The sequence below is a fragment of the Bombina bombina genome, chromosome 2 (genome assembly GCF_027579735.1).
Source record: "Bombina bombina isolate aBomBom1 chromosome 2, aBomBom1.pri, whole genome shotgun sequence".
NCBI lineage: Eukaryota > Metazoa > Chordata > Amphibia > Anura > Bombinatoridae > Bombina > Bombina bombina.
This window is the reverse complement of record NC_069500.1, coordinates 567638922-567662692: the sequence shown is the minus strand read 5'-3', so window position 1 is coordinate 567662692 and position 23771 is coordinate 567638922.

The window sequence follows — 23771 nt, the reverse complement described above, 5'->3', positions numbered from 1 at the left end:
TGTATGTTGATGTCAGATCTTTTAATGGAAACTAGGATACAAATTTTGTCAGTCTGTTCCCTCCCATCAATATGTTTGAAACCACTATATATGAAACTTATGGGTACATATGTTCATGTACTTATAAGGGGTTCTAGGAAAATCTGAATTACCATTGTATGCTTAGCAAAATAAGGAGAAGAGGTTGTTTAGCTTAACTTTGCAAGCTTTATAAAGGCTTTGACAATACTCATATTTGATGTAAACTTTAGCTGGTTATATAGGTCTAAATAAGCTGACATACTTAAAACCTTGGCTTTTACATTGTTTATGTATTGGATATCTCGCTGCCAACGGCTGAGGCAGTGTTAGCCACCACCCAAGTCAAAGGTTAGTTATATGGATACTGTAAAAGTAAAAGTCCCTAAGAGAAATTGATTATATTTTCTATCATTGTCCCTCCTAACAGCTATTGAAAATAGCATAGCTCTACCTTATATACTAGCTGAGAAAGTTACTTAATTTGTACTTTGACAGTATGCTGCATTCACTAGCGCCCAAGCAACCACTTTATATTTCTCTGAATCTTACATATATTCCTAGGAACCAAAAACTACTCTCTAGACTAGCATCAGAATAGTACCCCAACCTGAGTGCCAGTTATCAGAACATTACCAGCATAGTTATTGTTAGAAACACAAAATTGTAATAGTTTTAATAGGTTTGTCTTTCTATTATTTTTAATATGCCTGACTCCACATTACTAAATCCGCATTCCCCTCCCCCACCCATTTAGTTTACTCAGTAAGCTAAGGAAAATATATCCTACAATTTATACCCTTAAACCTTTATTTTTTGACACTTTAAACCAAGCTTTCATTTATAGCCCCTTTCCCCCTTCCACTATATTTTTTAATTTCCCCCAAACTCCTCTTTAGCTAAAGAGGTTTTTCGTAGAGGTCCATGAGAGGCCTATGTTTAATAGCTAGGGGCGACATTTCGCTAATAGTGTTATTATCTGCTATGGGGATTTACAAATGTATATTTTGTTCAACAAATAATTAAGAAAAATTAGGCACTATACTGTTTGTTTATACAAAACTCCTTGCAGAATAAAGTATCTTGTAATATTTATGCTGTTCCATAACACTTGCACATTGTGATACTTGCTAAACTTGACTATTGTATTATACTAAATTTCTGTATTTCTTTATTGCCTCAATAAAAAATATTTTAAAAAAAAAGTTAAAATAGTGAGTATATCACACATTTATACTTTGAAAAATGTCCAGAAAAAAAATTTGATCAGATTTTATTCTTGGCTGCAGTTATGTATATGGATTTTAAAATTTGTTTAAAATAAGCACAAAATACTTGGTTACGTTTATTGCACATGTCATGATTACAGTTTGTTAGGAGGCTTTAAAGGGACACTAAACCTAAAAATTTTCTTTCATAATTCAGGTAGAGAATACAAATTTAAACAACATTCCAATTTACTTCTATTATCTAATTTGCTTCATTCTTTAAATATCCTTTGTTGAAGAATTAGCAATGCACATGGATGAGCCAATCACACAAAGCATCTATGTGCAGCAACCAATCAGTAGCTATTGAGCCTATCTAGATATGCTTTTTAGCAAATGATATCAAGAGAATGAAGCAAAATAGATAATAGAAGTAAATTAGAAAGTTGTTTAAAACTGCATGCTCTTTTTAAATCACAAAAGAAAAAATTTGGGTTTCATTCCCCTTTAACAAATGTAAATCAGTAATAATAATCACTGGATAATTTTTTTCCTTACCAATTGGATTCTTATTTCTTCTATGTTGGTCTGTTTTCATGTTTGGATGTGCAAAATCCAGATGCTAGGTAATAGTAGCAGGCACATTATTCAACAGTCTTGTTTATAAAGGCAACAACTAGATATGTGCGATTCGTTTCGGATCGATTCGGAAATACGGAAAATTCTGCAAATTCGGCGATTCGAATTGAACCGAATTTCCGAATTAAAATACTGCCGAATTACTGAATAAATCCGAATTACTTCGGATTTATTCGGTAAATTCGGATGGCCATGGATTACACTAGTATTGTACAGTATAAGTCTAATCCCACCTAACACTTACCGAAATTCCGAACTGAACTGAATCGAACCGAATCCAGCCAAATTTAGTACATAATACTAGTCTAATCCCACCTAACACACCGAAATTCCGAATTTCCGAACCAAACCGAATCCAGACAAATTTATTTGAATCCTAATGAATCCGAAACAAAACTGAACCAAATTTATTCGAATCCGAATGAATCCGAAACAAATCCAAACCGAATCGATTCAAATTTTTCCGAATTCGAATCGCTCCGAACCGAAATTCAAAAAAATCTGAATCGATCCGAACCGAACCAAATGTTTTCGCCATGCACATGTCTAGCAACAACAATACTGCTATTTAAATCAGTTTAGTGGAGATCAAAGATTGTGCATGGCAAATTATAAAATATAAACAGTTTAGCTCACATTTTACACACAAAAAAACAACACTATATATATCCCTATGCATAGCAAGTCTTTATTATCATTACCTGGAGATTGAACCCTTTTGTTCAATCTCTTTCTACATATAGCAACATTGTCTTTAGTCATAGTTTGTGTGATTAAAGGGACATTATATACTCATTTTTTCTTTGCATAAATGTTTTGTAGATGATCTATTTATATAGCCCATAAAGTTTTTTTTTTTTAAATGTATAGTTTTGCTTATTGTTTAATAACATTGCTCTGATTTTCAGACTCCTAACCAAGCCCCAAAGTTCTATACCTTCTCCAGCTTGCTCCTGTTTGTGTAAAGGGTCTTTTCATATGCAAAAGAAGGGGAGGGGGAGTGTCTTATTTCCCACTTGCAGTGGGCTTTCCAGCTACCTTTTCAACAGAGCCAAACTGACAGCTTCTAAGTAAGTTTTTAAACAGTTTTATACTGGATTTTTATATCAGTATCTGTGCATCTTATTCTTTATAGTAGTGTCTATTACATGCAGTTATATGAAAATGAGTGTATACTGTCCCTTTAAGTGTTTAATTTGTAATTATTAAGGTGAAAGTCAATCCTAGTGTTTTTTGAAATGCTAGGATTGACTATTGAAACAAATACTTTCATTCATGAAGTATAAGATACTTCATATAGAAATCTCCTTTGTTTCAATCGATTGCCATTCTAAGCTGCTAACAAAGCCCACTTTAAAAAAATTTTTGCTAAGAGGTGACGTTTTCACTTCTTAGCAAATAGCCATGCGGTAAATCCGGCTCCCAAGGGTGCCAAGCCGGATTTACCGCACGGCTATTGGCTAAGAGGTGAAAACGTCACCTCTATAGCAAAACAGCGATCTGCCGTGGGCTGCCTTAGCTGCTCAGAGTGGCGATCGCTTGAAACAAATAAAGGAGCTTTCTACATGAAGTATCTTATACTTCATCAATGAAAGCCCCTTTATTTGTTTCAATAGTCAATCCTAGCGTTTCAAAAACACTAGGACTGGCTTTCACTTTAAATGCATAAGCAAAATGTTTACTAGCATGGTAATTAAAAGCATAGGTTTGCCTGGTCACCAAAAAATTATCCATAAATAATCATTAGCTTTAATAAAATAAAATATGTATTCATACCCCCCAGCTTTTCATGAAGCACAGAACTTATAGCAAGATTTGTTATTATGGGTGTTAACTGACATCTAGTATCAACTGTCATAGAACTGCTGACTGAATTTTAGTACTCTGTGATGCAATATACTGGTTGTTCCCAAAAGGAGGAAGACTCTAGTATATTAGAAACATAGGCCTAGATTTAGAGTTCGGCGGTAGCCGTCAAAACCAGCGTTAGAGGCTCCTAACGCTGGTTTTGGGCGCCCGCTGGTATTTGGAGTCAGTGATTAAAGGGTCTAACGCTCACTTTACAGCCGCGACTTTTCCATACCGCAGATCCCCCTACGCCATTTGCGTAGCCTATCTTTTCAATGGGATCTTTCTAACGCTGGTATTTAGAGTCGTTTCTGCAGTGAGCGTTAGAGCTCTAACGACAAGATTCCAGCCGCCTGAAAATAGCAGGAGTTAAGAGCTTTCTGGCTAACGCCGGTTTATAAAGCTCTTAACTACTGTACCCTAAAGTACACTAACACCCATAAACTACCTATGTACCCCTAAACCGAGGTCCCCCCACATCGCCGCCACTCGATTAAAAATTTTAACCCCTAATCTTCCGACCGCCACCTACGTTATACTTATGTACCCCTAATCTGCTGCCCCTAACCCCGCCGACCCCTATATTACATTTATTAACCCCTAATCTGCCCCCCACAACATCGCCGCCAGCTACTTAAAATAATTAACCCCTAATCTTCCGACCGCAAAGCGCCGCCACCTACGTTATCCCTATGTACCCCTAATCTGCTACCCCTAACACCGCCGACCCCTATATTATATTTATTATCCCCTAATCTGCCCCCCTCAACGTCGCCGACACCTGCCTACACTTATTAACCCCTAATCTGCCGAGCGGACCGCACCGCTACTATAATAAAGTTATTAACCCCTAACCCGCCTCACTAACCCTATCATAAATAGTATTAACCCCTAATCTGCCCTCCCTAACATCGCCGACACCTACCTTCAATTATTAACCCCTAATCTTCCGATCGGAGCTCACCGCTATTCTAATAAATGTATTAACCCCTAAAGCTAAGTCTAACCCTAACACTAACACCCCCCTAACTTAAATATAATTTTAATCTAACAAAATAAATTAACTCTTATTAAATAAATTAATCCTATTTAAAGCTAAATACTTACCTGTAAAATAAATCCTAATATAGCTACAATATAAATTATAATTATATTATAGCTATTTTAGGATTAATATTTATTTTACAGGCAACTTGGTATTTATTTTAACTAGGTACAATAGCTATTAAATAGTTAAGAACTATTTAATAGTTACCTAGTTAAAATAATAACAAATTTACCTGTAAAATAAATCCTAACCTAAGATATAATTAAACCTAACACTACCCTATCAATAAAATAATTAAATAAACTACCTACAATTACCTACAATTAACCTAACACTACACTATCAATAAATTAAATAAACACAATTGCTACAAATAAATACAATTAAATAAACTAGCTAAAGTACAAAAAATAAAAAAGAACTAAGTTACAGAAAATAAAAAAATATTTACAAACATAAGAAAAATATTACAACAATTTTAAACTAATTACACCTACTCTAAGCCCCCTAATAAAATAACAAAGCCCCCCAAAATAATAAATTCCCTACCCTATTCTAAATTTAAAAAGTTACAAGCTCTTTTACCTTACCAGCCCTGAACAGGGCCCTTTGCGGGGCATGCCCCAAGAAGTTCAGCTCTTTTGCCTGTAAAAGAAAACATACAATACCCCCCCCCCAACATTACAACCCACCACCCACATACCCCTAATCTAACCCAAACCACCCTTAAATAAACCTAACACTAAGCCCCTGAAGATCTTCCTACCTTGTCTTCACCATACCAGGTTCACCGATCCGTCCTGGCTCCGATATCTTCATCCAACCCAAGCGGGGGCTAGACATCCACTGAAGAAGTCCAGAAGAGGGTCCAAAGTCTTCCTCCTATCCGGCAAGAAGAGGACATCCGGACCGGCAAACATCTTCTCCAAGCGGCATCTTCTATCTTCTTCCATCCGGTGCGGAGCGGGTCCATCTTGAAGCAGGCGACGCGGATCCATCCTCTTCTTCCGATGTCTCCCGACGAATGACGGTTCCTTTAAGGGACGTCATCCAAGATGGCGTCCCTCGAATTTCGATTGGCTGATAGGATTCTATCAGCCAATCGGAATTAAGGTAGGAATTTTCTGATTGGCTGATGGAATCAGCCAATCAGAATCTAGTTCAATCCGATTGGCCGATCCAATCAGCCAATCAGATTGAGCTCGCATTCTATTGGCTGATCGGAACAGCCAATAGAATGCGAGCTCAATCTGATTGGCTGATTGGATCAGCCAATCGGATTGAACTTGATTCTGATTGGCTGATTCCATCAGCCAATCAGAAAATTCCTACCTTAATTCCGATTGGCTGATAGAATCCTATCAGCCAATCGGAATTCGAGGGACGCCATCTTGGATGACGTCCCTTAAAGGAACCGTCATTCGTCGGGAGACATCGGAAGAAGAGGATGGATCCGCGTCGCCTGCTTCAAGATGGACCCGCTCCGCACCGGATGGAAGAAGATAGAAGATGCCGCTTGGAGAAGATGTTTGCCGGTCCGGATGTCCTCTTCTTGCCGGATAGGAGGAAGACTTTGGACCCTCTTCTGGACTTCTTCAGTGGATGTCTAGCCCCCGCTTGGGTTGGATGAAGATATCGGAGCCAGGACGGATCGGTGAACCTGGTATGGTGAAGACAAGGTAGGAAGATCTTCAGGGGCTTAGTGTTAGGTTTATTTAAGGGTGGTTTGGGTTAGATTAGGGGTATGTGGGTGGTGGGTTGTAATGTTGGGGGGGGGGTATTGTATGTTTTCTTTTACAGGCAAAAGAGCTGAACTTCTTGGGGCATGCCCCGCAAAGGGCCCTGTTCAGGGCTGGTAAGGTAAAAGAGCTTGTAACTTTTTAAATTTAGAATAGGGTAGGGAATTATTTATTTTGGGGGGCTTTGTTATTTTATTAGGGGGCTTAGAGTAGGTGTAATTAGTTTAAAATTGTTGTAATATTTTTCTTATGTTTGTAAATATTTTTTTATTTTCTGTAACTTAGTTCTTTTTTATTTTTTGTACTTTAGCTAGTTTATTTAATTGTATTTATTTGTAGCAATTGTGTTTAATTTATTTATTGATAGTGTAGTGTTAGGTTAATTGTAGGTAATTGTAGGTAGTTTATTTAATTATTTTATTGATAGGGTAGTGTTAGGTTTAATTATATCTTAGGTTAGGATTTATTTTACAGGTAATTTTGTATTTATTTTAACTAGGTAACTATTAAATAGGTATTAACTATTTAATAGCTATTGTACCTGGTTAAAATAAATACCAAGTTGCCTGTAAAATAAATATTAATCCTAAAATAGCTAAAATATAATTATAATTTATATTGTAGCTATATTAGGGTTTATTTTACAGGTAAGTATTTAGCTTTAAATAGGATTAATTTATTTAATAAGAGTTAATTTATTTCGTTATATGTAAATTATATTTAAGTTAGGGGGGTGTTAGTGTTAGGGTTAGACTTAGCTTTAGGGGTTAATACATTTATTAGAATAGCGGTGAGCTCCGATCGGAAGATTAGGGGTTAATAATTGAAGGTAGGTGTCGGCGATGTTAGGGAGGGCAGATTAGGGGTTAATACTATTTATGATAGGGTTAGTGAGACGGATTAGGGGTTAATAACTTTATTATAGTAGCGCTCAGGTCCGCTCGGCAGATTAGGGGTTAATAAGTGTAGGCAGGTGTCGGCGACGTTGTGGGGGGCAGATTAGGGGTTAATAAATATAACATAGGGGTCGGCGATGTTAGGGCAGCAGATTAGGGGTACATAGGGATAACGTAGGTTGCGGCGGTTTACGGAGCGGAAGATTAGGGGTTAAAACTGTAATGCAGGGGTCAGCGATAGCGGGGGCGGCAGATTAGGGGTTAATAAGTGTAAGGTTAGGGGTGTTTAGACTCGGGGTACATGTTAGAGTGTTAGGTGCAGACTTAGAAAGTGTTTCCCCATAGGAAACAATGGGGCTGCGTTAGGAGCTGAACGCTGCTTTTTTGCAGGTGTTATGTTTTTTTTCAGCTCAAACAGCCCCATTGTTTCCTATGGGAGAATCGTGCACGAGCACGCTTTTGAGGCCGGCCGCGTCCGTAAGCAACTCTGGTATCGAGAGTTGCATTTGCGGTAAAAATGCCCTACGCTCCTTTTTTGGAGCCTAACGCAGCATTTGTTTTAACTCTCGATACCAGAGTTAAATTTATGGTGCGGCCAGAAAAAAGCCCGCGGAGCGTTAACAGCCCTTTTACCGCCGAACTCTAAATCTAGGCCATAGAGACTTAGATTTTGACCGCAGATAAGAACCAAAGCTGCCCAACTTTTCTTAAAAGCATAAACATATCTAGTTCCTAGGACAGCGTTATGTTTATCCCAGGCATTCTTTAAGCACCCACAGTGTTTGTCATTACCATTCCATGAATCAATCACCCTTTCTACAAAGAAATGCTTCCTCAAATTACTCCTGAATCTACTACCCTTCAGCTTGAGCTCATGACCCCTTGTTCTTGAATTTTCCTTTTTATGTAAAATACTCACAGCCTCAGCTTTACTAAGCCCTTTAACATACCTAACATTTCAAAATCCAAAAGAGGGACCCCCCACTGAGCAAAAGTGTAATATGAGGTGTGCAGGAGCAGGGATGGGGTCTGGGGAGTGGGCTTAAGTGGCAGAACATAACACAGATTGGGTTTTTCTTTATAAAAGTATAAGCACTCTGATAACTGACTTTTGTTACTAGGGGGCCACTTTCTGGTTGTCTAGGTAACCACCAAGCCTCCTTCCCCAGTCTGCAACCGGTAATGTGTGCAGTCTTTGCTTAAAGCAAATGTTTTAACTGACAGCAGAATGAATATTCCTAACAAATTAAAGCTGCTACTTTTTTTTGGTACAGTGTTTTTATTATGTTTGTAATTGATACTCCCAAGGTTTAGCAGGTATTTAGTAGACGTACAATTCGTTTCGGCCGAATTTCGTTTTCAGACGAATTTTGGTCGATTCGGAGATTCAGATGAATCTGAATTTCTGAATCGGCACCATAACGAAAATTCCAAAATGAATAAATTTGTTTCTGAATTTTCGGATCCATTCTTTATTCATATTCGGAATTTTTCATTGTTCTAGTCTAAACCGAAGTTCCCCGACATCGCCAACACTAACTAAAACACTAAATAAAGCTATTAACCCCTAAACCACTGTTTCCCGACATTGCCGACACTAACTAAACCTATTAACTCCTAAACCGCAGTTCCCCGACATCGCCGACACTAACCTTAAAAACTAAATAAAGCTATTAACCCTTAAACCGCAGTTCCCAAACATCGTCAACACTAACTAAACCTATAAACCCCTAAACCGCCCCCCCCACATCACCAACACTAACTAAACCTATTAACCTCTAAACCACCGCCCTCCACATCGCAACTAACTAAGCCTATTAACCCCTAAACCTAACACCCCCTAACTTTAACATAATTAAAATATACCTAAAGTTACAATTATTAACTAACTACCTATTAATAAATACAAACTTATCTGTGAAATAAAAATAAAACCTAAGCTAGTTTCAATATTACTATTTACTAACTACCTAGTTAAAATAAATACAAACTTACCTGTGAAATAAAAATAAAACCTGAGTTTAAACAAAAAAACATAAGATTTGCATTTTTAGTGTTTATTATTTTTTGTAATTGTAGTTTTATTTTTTTTGTAATAAAAGGTACCCCTTTTATATTGGCTGAAAAATTAAAACCAGCCAATAGGCATGAGAGCTGCTTAAATCCTATTGGCTGTTCAAATCAGCCAATAGGATTTAAGCAGCTCTCATTCCTATTGGTGCATCCACCAACCGCTCTGCTTCCGCAGAGATGAAAAGATAGAAGATGCCGGTCCCGCGATAGATGAATATGGAGCTGCCTGGATGAAGATGCTTCGCCGCTGGGATTAAGATCTTTCGCCGGACTTTAGCATCTGTGAGTACCGATTTTGGTGGTAGTGTTAGTTTTTTTTTTTTAGGGGTTTGTTTTTTTTAGATTAGGTTTTTAATGGGCTTGTAAAAGATCTGAATGCCCTTTTAAGGGCAATGCCCATACAAAGACCCTTTTTCATAGCAATAGGTAGATTAGTTGTTTTTTTTTTAGTTAGGTTTTTTTATTTTGTTCGTTTGGAGGGGGTGGGGTGTATAATGTTAGGGGGTGTTTGTTTTATTTTTTGCAAAAGAGTTATTAACTTTAGGGCAATGCCCTACAAAAGACCCTTTTAAGGGCAATTGGTAATTTATTATAGATGAGTTTTTTTATTTTAGGGTGTTTTTTTTTTAAACAGGGTAATAGAATAAAAATCATTTTTATTATTTTGGATAATTGTGTTTGTTATATTTTTTATTGGTAGTTTTTTAATTTTTTTTTAATTTTAGGGTTTTTTATTTTTTGCAATTGTAGTTTTAATTTTTTTGTAATCATAGTTTATTTTTTATTTTTAGTAATCTTATGCTTTTTTAGTTTAAGCTTAGGTTTTATTTTTATTTAACAGGTAAGTTTGTATTTATTTTTAAATAGGTAGTTAGTTAATAATTGTAACTTCAATTTAGGTGTATTTGAATTATGTTAAAGTTAGGGGGTGTTAGGTTTAGGGGTTAATATAGTTTAATTTAGGTAGTTGTGATGTGGGGGGCGGCGCTTTTGAGGTCAATAGCTTTAATTAGTGTTGACGATGTGGGGGGGCGACACTTTAGGGGTTAATAGGTTTAGTTAGTGTTGGTGGTGTAGGGGGTGGTGCTTTAGGGGTTAATAGATTTAGATAGTGTTGGCGATGTGGGGGATGGCATTTTAGGGGTTAATAGGTTCAGTTAGTGTTGGTGATGTGGGGGTGGAGTTTTAGGGGTTAATAGGTTTAGTTAGTGTCGGCGATGTGGGGGATGGCACTTTAGGTGGTTAATAGGTTTAGTTAGTGTTGGCGATGTGGGGGGCGGCACATTTGGGGTTAATAGGTTTAGTTTGTGTTGGCGATGTGGGGGGCGGCATTTTAGGGGTCAACAGGTTTAGTTAGTGTCAGCGATGTGGGGGGCGGCGCTTTAGGGGTTAATAGGTTTAGTTAGTGTCGTGATGTGGGGGGGCGGTGGTTTAGGGGTTAATAGCTTTATTTAGTGTCAGCGATGTGGGTGACGGAGGTTGTTTAGATAATTTTGTTTCGGGATTCTGCATATTATGTTAAGTTAAATTGTTTTTTCGGATCCATTCTTTGTTTCGGATCCATTCTTTATCCATATTCATTATTCTATTCTAAACTTCAGAATAGAATAATGAATATGAATAAAGAATGGATCCAAAATAACAAACGGATCTGAAATAACGAATGGATCCAAAATTTTATTTAACTTATCATAACTAATTTGCCAATTATTTTTTTTAACTTAACAAAACTAATTTCTTAAAACTAAATGATTTATTTAACTAATGAAAACAAAACAAAACAAAATGTTTAGTTAGTAAATAGTAATATTGTAACTAGCTTAGGTTTTATTTTTATTTCACAGGCAAGTTTGTATTTATTTTTAAATAGGTAGTTAGTTTATAATTGTAACTTTATTTAGGTGTATTTTAATTATGTTAAAGTTAGGGGGTGTTAGGTTTAGGGATTAGTATAGTTTGATTTAGGTAGTTGTGATGTGGGGGTCGGCGGTTTGGAGGTTAATAGCTTTAGTTAGTGTGGCGATGTGGGGAGCGGCACTTTAGGAGTTAATAGGTTTAGTTAGTGTTGGCGATGTGGGGGGGCGACGCTTTAGGGGTTAATAGGTTTAGTTAGTTTTGGTGATGTGGGGGGTGGCGCTTTAGTGGTTGATAGATTTAGTTAGTGTTGGCGATGTTGGGGATGGAATTTTAGGTGTTAATAGGTTTAGTTAGTACTGGTGATGTGGGGGGCTGCGTTTTCAGGGTTAATAGGTTTAGTTAGTGTCTGCGATGTGGGGGGGCGGCGCTTTAGGGGTTAATAGGTTTAGTTAGTATCGGCAATGTGGAGGGGTGGCGTGTTAGGGGTTAATAGGTTTAGTTAGTGTTGGCGATGTGGGGGCGGCGTTTTAGGGGTTAATAGGTTTAGTTAGTGTTGGCGATGTGGGGGACGGCACTTTAGCAGTTAATAGGTTTAGTTTGTGTCAGCGATCTGGGGAGGTGGCACTTTAGGGGTTAATAGGTTTAGTTAGTGTCGGCGATGTTGGGGGCGGTGCTTCAGGGGTTAATAGGTTTAGTTAGTGTTGGCGATGTGGGGGGATGGTTTAGGGGTTAATAGCTTTATTTAGTGTCGGCAATGTGGGTGACAGAGGTTTTTTTAGATAATTTTGTTTTTGGAATCGGCATATTATATTTAGTTAAATCGTTTTTCGGATCCATTCTTTATTTCGGATCCATTCTTTATCCATTTTCATTATCCTAGTCTAAACTTCAGAATACAGTGAATATGAATAAAGAATGGAACCGAAATAACAAACGGATCCGAAATAACGAATGGATCTTAAAAACAATTTAACTTATCATAACTAATTTGCCCCCAATTTTTTTTTTTACCTTACTAAACTAATTCCCGGAAACAAAATTATTTATTTATCTAATGAAAACTAAATGAAACTAAACAACATTTTTCGCGTTGCACATGTCTAAGTGCACTGTGTAAAAAAACATTTGGAGCAGTATATAAATCCCACAAAAAAACTTTAACCCTGTATACAACTTTCAAATAATTTACTTATGCTGCCGAACAGTTCAGAGACCACTACAGATCACTCTGCAAAAAATTAAACTATTCAGCTGAGCAGACAGCTGACACATTGCCCTGGCTGCTGCAACTGTGCCGGCATCCTTCCAAACCCCCCACCGCCACCCTTCAACCCGCACTGCTGCGCCCCCCCCCCCTCCGCTACACACAGGGATCTGACTTTTTTCTACTTTTAGTTGTAGCAACTGTTTGATATCAGCCTGCCTCTCTAACATGCAGGATTAGAAGCAATGCCTGCTTTATGTGACATAATAATGAAGACTGGGTGCGGTCACTCCACACACTGCAGGGATAGGGCTAGGAGTATGTGGCAAAACCCATCGTGCAACTGTAATGCAGTCTGGGATTAAAGGAGAGATAAATCTCTAGTGATGCTGATGATCCGACTCTGAGTCTGAACTTCTCTCAGATCTTACCCATGGCCAGATTAGTCCTTACCGCCATCCTCAGAGACTCACAGCACACTGCCACACTCCACTAGTAAGTATACACAGTGAGTCTCCTGAAGTAACTAGTCAGAACTTCCAAGTTAGTCCTTGAGACAACACCGTGGCATGGTCATTGACTTCTCATGCCTGAGCCAACTCGGCATGCAGTCACATGCACCAAAAACCACTGACTGTGTATTGGTAGCATGTGGTCATGTGATGACCATGTATGGGCCCAATAGAATTTAAAAAATATATATATATTTGTTTAATGCATGGGGCAATGTGGGACAGACGTCAATCACCCCTAAAATTGTGACTGTCCCGTGAAAATCGGGACAGTTGGGGGGTATGCTTTAATATACTTGAAAATTATTATCATATCACCTCTTTCCCTTCTCTCCTCTAAGCTATACATTTTTAGGCCATTGAGCCTCTTCTGGTAAGTTTTATATTTTAGACCATGTACCATTTTAGTAGCCCTCCTTTGAACAGATTCCAGTTTCTTTATATCCTTCTGGAGATATGGCCCCCAAAACTGCATACAATACTCAAGATGAGTAGTAAGATAGTAAGGTAAATAAGAACATTACTATTTCTGCTGCAAATACCTCTACCAATGCAACCAAACATTCTGCTAGCCTTACTCGCTGCATTACTACATTGTTTACTAAATTTTAAATAATCTGAAATAATAATTCCCAAGTCTCTTTCCTAATTTGCAACAGTCAGTAAAGTGTCATTGAGTCTGTAATTAACATTTGGATTTTTCTTTCCTAAATGCATAATTTTAGACTTTGCAGTGTTAAACTTTAGATCCGAGTAATTTGTAAAATCCTCTAATGTTTTTATATCACTTCTCATTTGGTCTATGCTCCTTTTTGTATAATCTGCAAACATACATCATTTCCTCAGTAGCCCCTTGCAGATATCATTTATAAATATGTTAAACAAAACAAACCTCCATTTATTCTAGCCAGATCACAAGTTTTGAGTCTAGACCAAGAAGATACAGTTTGTGAATTAGTTTGTTGTGTGGGACAGTTTCAAATGCTTTATAAATATATATTTTAAATTATATTACAAACAAAACAAAATTTTAGACATTTTTGAGTAATATATTTTTGTTTTTACCAAGTAGAAAAAAGATATTAACTGGACTAAAAAAGAAAAAAAAATTTATCAAAATGAATCTAAATGCCAGAATAAAATTTCTGACTAATGCAATAACACCATATATTTTCAAGGTATGAATCTATTTACAGCAGAGCACTGCTTTGTGCAGCACTTAGTCAAAAGGGCGGAAGAAACCATTTGGCTTGAGTTAAAGTAGACATTTATTTATTTACTTTATTACAGTTAAAACAAATTGAAATTTGGAACCAAACTCAATGAGAATAAATCTAACCCTTTAAACATATTTAATGTGGTAAGGATTATGTTCCCTGTGTAAATCACAATGCATTAGATGACTACAGCAATGTCCCAGTAAAGCCTGAAAAGCTACTGTTGTACGACGCTCTGATGCAAGACTATTTTAAATGATACCGAGGGAACAATTATCATACTGTCTGCTGATGCCCTTCGGCTCCAGACCCGAAATCATTAGATATTTTTCAACCATAAAATCATCTCTGTATGCCTTATGTCTAACAAATGCAACTTAAACTTCAATGGGTGATTGAATTTAAATGAAAGAAGGATCATTTCTAACAAACATGATGAGTGTCTGTCTTTATTGCAATACAGAATGTAACTGAATACCAAGTGCCAGCTCCTTTTGAGGACAGACTAACAGAACAAACAATGCATTACACTCCTTCGATTTTGAGGTAACTAAAACACTTTTCTCTACCACATACTGCATGTTCCATTGACAGGACATGTGTTATAGAAGTTCTTGAATTCTAAAGTACATTAGTTAAATAAATACAAGGAAGTGGATTACCAAAGGAACATTTTGCCAGCTATGGTAAAGCTTTAATCAAAATAAACAAGCCTGTTTTAATTGAATAAAGCTTTTGTTTTCAAAATGTGAGTTTATACCTCGGGTTAATCCATTGCACTTATGACTATCCAAGCTAAGTCTGTAATTATTTTAACAGCTCAAAATGGTAAACCAAGTTTGTCCTTTTCCATACTAGACAAAACACTGAAAATCTCTGGAGAAAAAAAAAGATTCTGTATTATTGCCATAAATAACAACTTTCACTAACAGAATTATAATACGTGAGACATTGTCTGCTGTTTATAGTGGCAATTGAAACAGTTAGGGCCAGATTACAAGTAGAGCACTAGCAGTTATGTGTGAGCGATAAGGGGTTGATTGTGGGTGTTTGCACGTGTCGTGTTTTTCGCTCATATTACAACTTGAAAGTAAACCCAATCGCTTAAGCGCAATTTAAGTTAAAGCGCGTCAGGTTATCACGTCTTCAAAGCTCTGGTTAACTGTTTAGGAAAACAAAACGTATCACAAAGCACATCAAAGATACATTACAAAGCAAACTTACACTCATATAGTGGTATCACTACAGGGGGGCTAGGGGGGCATTTGCCCCCCCACGAAAATGGCTTGCCCCCTGCCTGCCCTCCGCAACTACAAGCCCGACACTAACACTTTTATAATTCTGGAGGTGGAGAGAGGACCAGGAGGGACTGGGTTGGTTGGGATAAGAGTCAGGAGTTACTTTCAATGTGTGACAATGTGAGATTATTTATTTTTAAATTGTGTTTATCATTATTTGATTTGCTGTCTGAGACTGTTGGGGACATGTGATGTTGAATGAGAGTGAGACCATGAGGGTAAAGGCAGCGCGCCTCCATCTCAGTGAAGTCCCTGACTGACCAGCGGTCCGACTGGCTCTGGTAGTAAGTTCATTTAGTTTAATTTAAATTATTTAAATTATTCAATCAATTCAATTTAAAATTTGGAAGTCTTCAAATCCCGCCTCACACCACAGCACAGCACGTGCCTCATGACATGCCGGCTCAACACGCGGCAGTTAATTACCCCATGTGTAAAAGTAATGGCATCATCATGCTGTGCTGTGCGCTGGCCTGGCATTTTTTGCTTGGTCCTCCTCTCCTCCAGTTCAGTTGTCTTGTCAGTTCCAGTGTGGTCACGTCGTTCCCTAACCACAGCACTGGCATGCAGACAGCATGACCGGAGACTGAAAGAGGGAGGAGCAAGCCAGCAGCAGGTCACTTTGTGTGCAGTCGATTCTGCAGAAGCGCGGGGGAAGGATCTGGGCTGGCAGACAGTGGCACAGTCTGTGTGCTGTCTCTAACTGACCACTGACGACTGGTCACTGTGTGTGGTGGCAGCGGCGGCTCATTGCATTAGACCGGCGGTCTGTAGACTGTGACAACGTCGTCCCCGGTAACTTCGGTAAGAGAGCTCAGCTGATTCTGGTGGTGGGGTAGGTAGGAATTAGGAAAAACTAGAAAAGATCAATCATGATAATGATGATAGTTTAGAAGTCAATAGATCCATTATGAAACAAGGATATTTTAGCAAATTATATTACATTCTCCCCACCCCCAGCAGTTCCTTTTGCACTTGGATTGAAATTTTCCTGACAAACCCTAAATAATATTAAAAATAAGAATTGTAAATTCAATGTGACATTATTTGTTGTTGCATGGAAATGAATTGGTAAAAAATAGACTTTCTATATTCTATATTACAAATGAGTCACTTTTGTTTAATGTAATATTTCCTGGTTGAAGAATCATTGTATGTGATATCAGTAATTAAGTTGTAAGCCCTTCATGTAGTACAACTACTGTGTATGGTTGATAACCCTGCCAGTAATTTTAGTTAAGTGTGATTTTTTGCCTTTTTTTGCTGAAGCTGGATGTTTTCATGAGCTGATAATAAGTTATACAAGGAGTTTAAAAAGCCATGCGTGTAGATGAAAAGACTATACAACTAAATTCAAATACTGTACTACTGTACCTGCACAGAGAGCTGTCATCATGGCTCTTATAATACTAGGTTAAGTTATTATCACTGATCTAATGCACACCTGTACCAGCTCTCTGATCAGGCTCTGTTTTAAGATTCAGATGGGCTATGCACAGCATATGTACATATTCCCTAGAAACAATAATAACATTTTTGCTAATAACAGAAAAGAAAAGCTTTTGAGAGTTTTCCTCTCTTTCTCAGGTCTGAAGCAATACCTGAGGAAGAAAGGAAAACTGTTTAAAGCTTCTCTTTTAAGTATTATTAGGTTAGTACAATAAAAAGGTATCATTGCATACCGCATTACTCTGGTATTTTGGAATCTTATTTATGTATTATTTAGTTTATTTTCAGTGGTATGACTTAGTGGTGAAAATTATTAGTGCCCCCCCAGTTTGACTGTGGTATCTTATGTGCCCCCCCTATATATTTTTCCTAGAGTTGCCACTGCACTCATAATAACACCATCTAATCAATATTATTCAAAAAATATTGCACAAAAAAGTTATAAGGGCTCAAAGATATGAGGTCTCAGGTGTTAGAAAAAACAAACAGGCAAAGGGCTTTAAAATCATCTGGTCCTTAGCAGGTCTTAAAATGAGGTAAATACAACCTGAGGTGAACAGCAACACATGGCATATTACACTGTGTCATGATTTATTTAGAATATATTCTTCTATGTGAAGAACTTTGGAATGTGAAATATTCATATTTTCATGTCGGGTTAGCGCACTTGAGAATATGTAATCAGGTTTGCGCATGAGTAGGGTGTTGTGTTTTTTTCAGCTTTTTTTGTTCCTTTGGCTTCTATGGGAGAATAGGTTATTGTGCACACGATGTTGTAAGTTCGGCTTTTTACACGCATCGGGTTATCACGCGAGCGATAATTTACTTTCAACTTATGAGTGCAACCCGATGAGAGCTATAAGTACTTCTAGCGCAGTTAACGCTCAAGTGGGAGCGTTAAATAGCTCTCCACTTATAATCTAACGTGGAATCTGCTGTTTTTATGGAAAGTAATTAATATAAATGAAATGATTTTGCGTATAAAACTACTTCTTCAGGGATGTTGCAAATTGCAATGTTGCAAAAAAAAGTTAAAAACAAAAATGAGAACAAGGAACTGAGCAAATAAAAGTCTGCTAAACCGACATGAAATGTTCTTCACATAGCAGAATATGCTCTATTTATATATATATATATATATATATATATATAAATAATGTTTTTTGGTAAAATATTCAGTACTGTGCAAAAGTCTTAGGCCACCATTAGATGTGTTGTCTTAGCAATGGTATATGACCATATATAATTGTTTTTCAGTCTCTTTATTTGAGTACAACCAGAAAATACAGGATATTTATATAGGCTAAAGTGGCAAGTATTTACTGTGACCTCCCCTTACAATTAATGAGAGCTATGCTATTTTGCATCAGCAAGTCTACTCTCAAAAGGAAATCAGCAAACAAACTGGATACTCAAGATGTGGCATTCAAGCTGTTATAAATAAATTTGAAGAATCAGGAGAGGTCAAGGAAGGCCAAGAAAACTTTCAAAATATGATGAGAAGTTTCTCAGAGTTTCTTCTTTGAGAGACCGGAAGAAGTCCAGTAAGGACCTGTCTCAATATCTGGCAGCTGCATCCGGTTTCCAAGTTGACCCTTCTACAGTTAGAAGACCCTTGATCAGGACTGGTCTTTGTGGAAGGGTAGCAGCCAAGAAACCACTTGTTCAGAAGGGGGACAGGGTGAAAAGGCTAAGATATGCTAAAGCTCACAAATATTGGAATATAGATCAGTGGAAAAAAATATTATGGAGTGACAAATCCAAGTTTGAAAATTTTGGGTCTAATCATCGACAATATGTGAGAAGAAGAGTTGGAGAGAGATGGAAGAATGAGTGCTTACAGCCTTCAATGAAACATGGTGGAGGGTCTGTCCTGGTTTAGTGCTGCATTTCTGCAGGTAGTGTTGGCAATATTGTCCGAATCGATGGGATCATGAATGCTGAAATGTACAGACACGTTTAATTCAACAGGCCATTCCTTCTATTAAGCGCCTGATTGGGAATGGTTTTATTTTTCAGCATGATAACGATCCCAAGCACACTGCTAATGAGAGAAATCATATTTTGAGAAAAAACAGCTGATAAAACACTGACAGTCACTGACTAGCTTCCATAGAGTCCAAAACTGAATATTATAGAGGCCGTATGGGATCAACTGGATCTAAAGAATCTAAAGAAGAATTCTGGGAAGTGCTAAAAGAAGTGCTGAAAGATGTTTGGTATAATATACCAGAAGATAAACAGGACAGTCTCCACAAAAGAGTTCAGATGTGCTTAGTGCCAAGGGAGGTCACACTAAATACTGACTTTTGCCTGAAGAAGCCATTTTGAAAAATTGTGTTTTTTTTATATTTTGTGTACATATTTCCTGTATTTTCTGTTTGTATCTTAATAAAGAGACCGAAAAATAAATTTGGATGGCCATTAAAACTTTGCTAAAACAACAAATCTAATGGTGGCCTAAGACTTTTGCACAGCACTGTATATCTATACCTATATATGTATATGTTTATATGTAGTATGTATATATATATATATATATATATATATATATATATATACAGGGAGTGCAGAATTATTAGGCAAGTTGTATTTTTGAGGATTAATTTTATTATTGAACAACAACCATGTTCTCAATGAACCCAAAAAACTCATTAATATCAAAGCTGAATAGTTTTGGAAGTAGTTTTTAGTTTGTTTTTAGTTATAGCTATTTTAGGGGGATATCTGTGTGTGCAGGTGACTATTACTGTGCATAATTATTAGGCAACTTAACAAAAAACAAATATATACCCATTTCAATTATTTATTTTTACCAGTGAAACCAATATAACATCTCAACATTCACAAATATACATTTCTGACATTCAAAAACAAAACAAAAACAAATCAGTGACCAATATAGCCACCTTTCTTTGCAAGGACACTCAAAAGCCTGCCATCCATGGATTCTGTCAGTGTTTTGATCTGTTCACCATCAACATTGCGTGCAGCAGCAACCACAGCCTCCCAGACACTGTTCAGAGAGGTGTACTGTTTTCCCTCCTTGTAAATCTCACATTTGATGATGGACCACAGGTTCTCAATGGGGTTCAGATCAGGTGAACAAGGAGGCCATGTCATTAGATTTTCTTCTTTTATACCCTTTCTTGCCAGCCACGCTGTGGAGTACTTGGACGCGTGTGATGGAGCATTGTCCTGCATGAAAATCATGTTTTTCTTGAAGGATGCAGACTTCTTCCTGTACCACTGCTTGAAGAAGGTGTCTTCCAGAAACTGGCAGTAGGACTGGGAGTTGAGCTTGACTCCATCCTCAACCCGAAAAGGCCCCACAAGCTCATCTTTGATGATACCAGCCCAAACCAGAACTCCACCTCCACCTTGCTGGCGTCTGAGTCGGACTGGAGCTCTCTGCCCTTTACCAATCCAGCCACGGGCCCATCCATCTGGCCCATCAAGACTCACTCTCATTTCATCAGTCCATAAAACCTTAGAAAAATCAGTCTTGAGATATTTCTTGGCCCAGTCTTGACGTTTCAGCTTGTGTGTCTTGTTCAGTGGTGGTCGTCTTTCAGCCTTTCTTACCTTGGCCATGTCTCTGAGTATTGCACACATTGTGCTTTTGGGCACTCCAGTGATGTTGCAGCTCTGAAATATGGCCAAACTGGTGGCAAGTGGCATCTTGGCAGCTGCACGCTTGACTTTTCTCAGTTCATGGGCAGTTATTTTGCGCCTTGGTTTTTCCACACACTTCTTGCGACCCTGTTGACTATTTTGAATGAAACGCTTGATTGTTCGATGATCACGCTTCAGAAGCTTTGCAATTTTAAGAGTGCTGCATCCCTCTGCAAGATATCTCACTATTTTTTACTTTTCTGAGCCTGTCAAGTCCTTCTTTTGACCCATTTTGCCAAAGGAAAGGATGTTGCCTAATAATTATGCACACCTGATATAGGGTGTTGATGTCATTAGACCACACCCCTTCTCATTACAGAGATGCACATCACCTAATATGCTTAATTGGTAGTAGGCTTTCGAGCCTATACAGCTTGGAGTAAGACAACATGCATAAAGAGGATGATGTGGTCAAAATACTCATTTGCCTAATAATTCTGCACTCCCTGTATATATATACTGTGTATATATATATACTATATATATATATATATATATATATATATATATATATATATATATATATACGAATATGTACAGTATTTATAAATACTTATAACACTGAAGAGCATTGGAATGTGAAATATATACTTTACAAACAGTTAAACACTTAATTAAATATGTATATTGCATATATATGTATACATATGTATTTATGTTTTTATATATGTCTGTAAATATATGTATACACATATAAATACATAAATACATATACACACACACACACATATATATATTTATATATATATATATATATATATACAGTATATTTATATATATATATATATATATATATATATATACACACATATACATATTTAGACATGTATGTATCTCTATGTTAAAACCCTTTGCAGTCCTTTTTCTAATACCTGAGACCTCATATCTTTAAGACCTTATAACTTTTTAATGATTTATTTATTTGAATAATTTTTATTAGATGGTGTGCAACTCTACTTTTTAATGTATTTTTCATGTTTTGTGAAACTTTTTGTTCAAGCATAACAGTTAACCAGAGCTCTGAAGTTGCAATAACCCAACACACATTAAATTAAATTGTGCTCAAGTGAACACGTTTACTTTTAACTTGTAATATGCACATTACTTCCGATGCATGCAAAAGAGCCGCCATAAACCCTTTAACGCACGCGTGCAACTGTTGAAGCGTCACTCATAATCTAGCCCACAATGGGCTGATATTTTAGGGAGAGAATACCTCATACTCCGCTAGATTATGAGTTTTGAGCGCTATAGGGAAATTAACAACCGCTACAAAAGCGGCGTTATTTCTCCTCCATATAGCGCTGCTATTACAGGTTTTAAAATACCTGGCTTGCGTGGGCAATATAGTGGCGTTGAGCTCCATACCACACCCAAATACAAGCCCTGCTTTCACTGTCACCTACCTACACTTATTAGCCCCTTATCTGCCGCCCTCAATGTCGCCGTCACTATACTGAAGTTATTAACCCTTAAACCTCTAGCCTCCCACATCACTAACACTAAATAAATATATTAACCCCTAAACCTAACCCTAACGTAACCCTAACCCTAACACTCCCTAACTTAAATATAATTAAAATAAATCTAAATAAACCTTACAATTATTACCTAAATAATTCCTATTTAAAACTAAAAACATACTTACCTGTAAAATAAAACCTAAGCTAGCTACAAAATAACAAATAGTTATAATATTGTAGCTATCTTAGGTTTTATTTTTATTTCACAGGTAAGTTTGTATTTATTTTAACTATTTACTAGCTATCAAGTTAAAATAAATACAAAGTTACCTGTGAAATAAAAATAAAACCTAAGATAGGTATTAAAGGGGAAAAAAATCCTACTGGCTGTTGCAATCAGCCAATAGGATTGAGCTTTCATCCTATTGGCTGATTGGAACAGCCAATAGAATGAGAGCTCAATCCTATTGGCTGATTGGATCAGTCAGTAGGGTGAAAGCTCAATCCTATTGACTGATTGCAACAGCCAATAGGATTTTTTTCCCTTTAATTCCTATTGGCTGATAGAATTCTATCAGCCAATCTGAATTTAAGGAACGCCATCTTGGATGATGTCAATTAAAGTGAACTTCATTTTTCAGCGACAACCGGAAGAAGAGGATGTTCCGTGCCGGATGTCTTGAAGATGGACCCGATTCGCGCCAGATGGATGAAGATAGAAGATGCCGTCTGAATGAAGACTTCTGCCCGCTTGGATGAAGACTTCTGCCAGCTTCGATGAGGACTTCTGCCCGCTTGGATGAAGACTTCTGCCGCCAGTATGAGGATGGATGTCGGGTCTTCGAAAACTGTAAGTGGATCGTCAGGGGATAGTGTTAGGTTTTTTAAGGGTTTATTGGGTGGGTTTTATTTTTAGCTTAGGGTTTAGGCACCGTAAAAGAGCTAAATGCCATTTTAAGGGCAATGCCCATCCAATTGCCCTTTTCAGGGCAATGGTTAGCTTAGGTTTATTTAGATAGAATTTTATTTGGGGGGTTTGGTTGTGTGGGTGGTGGGTTTTACTGTTGGGGGGTGTATGTATTTTTTTTTACAGGTAAAAGAGCTGATTTCTTTGGGACCAATTGGCAGTTTAGTGTAGGCTAGGGTTTTTTTTATTTGGGGGGGGGGGGGGGGGGATTTTGATAGGGCTATTAGATTTGGAGTAATTCGTTGTTTTTTTTTTGATAATTTCGCTTTTTATTTTGTGTAATTTAGTGTTTATTTTTTTGTCATTTAGATAATTGTATTTTATTAATTTAATTTATTTTATTGTATTGTAATGTTAGGTTTTAGTGTAAGGCAGGTTAGGTTTTATTTTACAGGTAACTTTCCGCTAGATTTGGAGTTTTGTCGGTAACGACCCGAAAAACTAACGCCGGCTTTTTTCTGGCCGCACCATAAAAATAACTCTGGTATTGAGAGTCCACATAAAGGCTGCGTTAGGCTCCAAAAAAGGAGCGTAGAGCATTTTTAACGCAGCTTCAACTCTCGATACCAGAGTTGCTTACGGACGCGGCCAGCCTCAAAAACGTGCTCGTGCACGATTCCCCCATAGGAAACAATGGGGCTGTTTGAGCTGAAAAAAAAC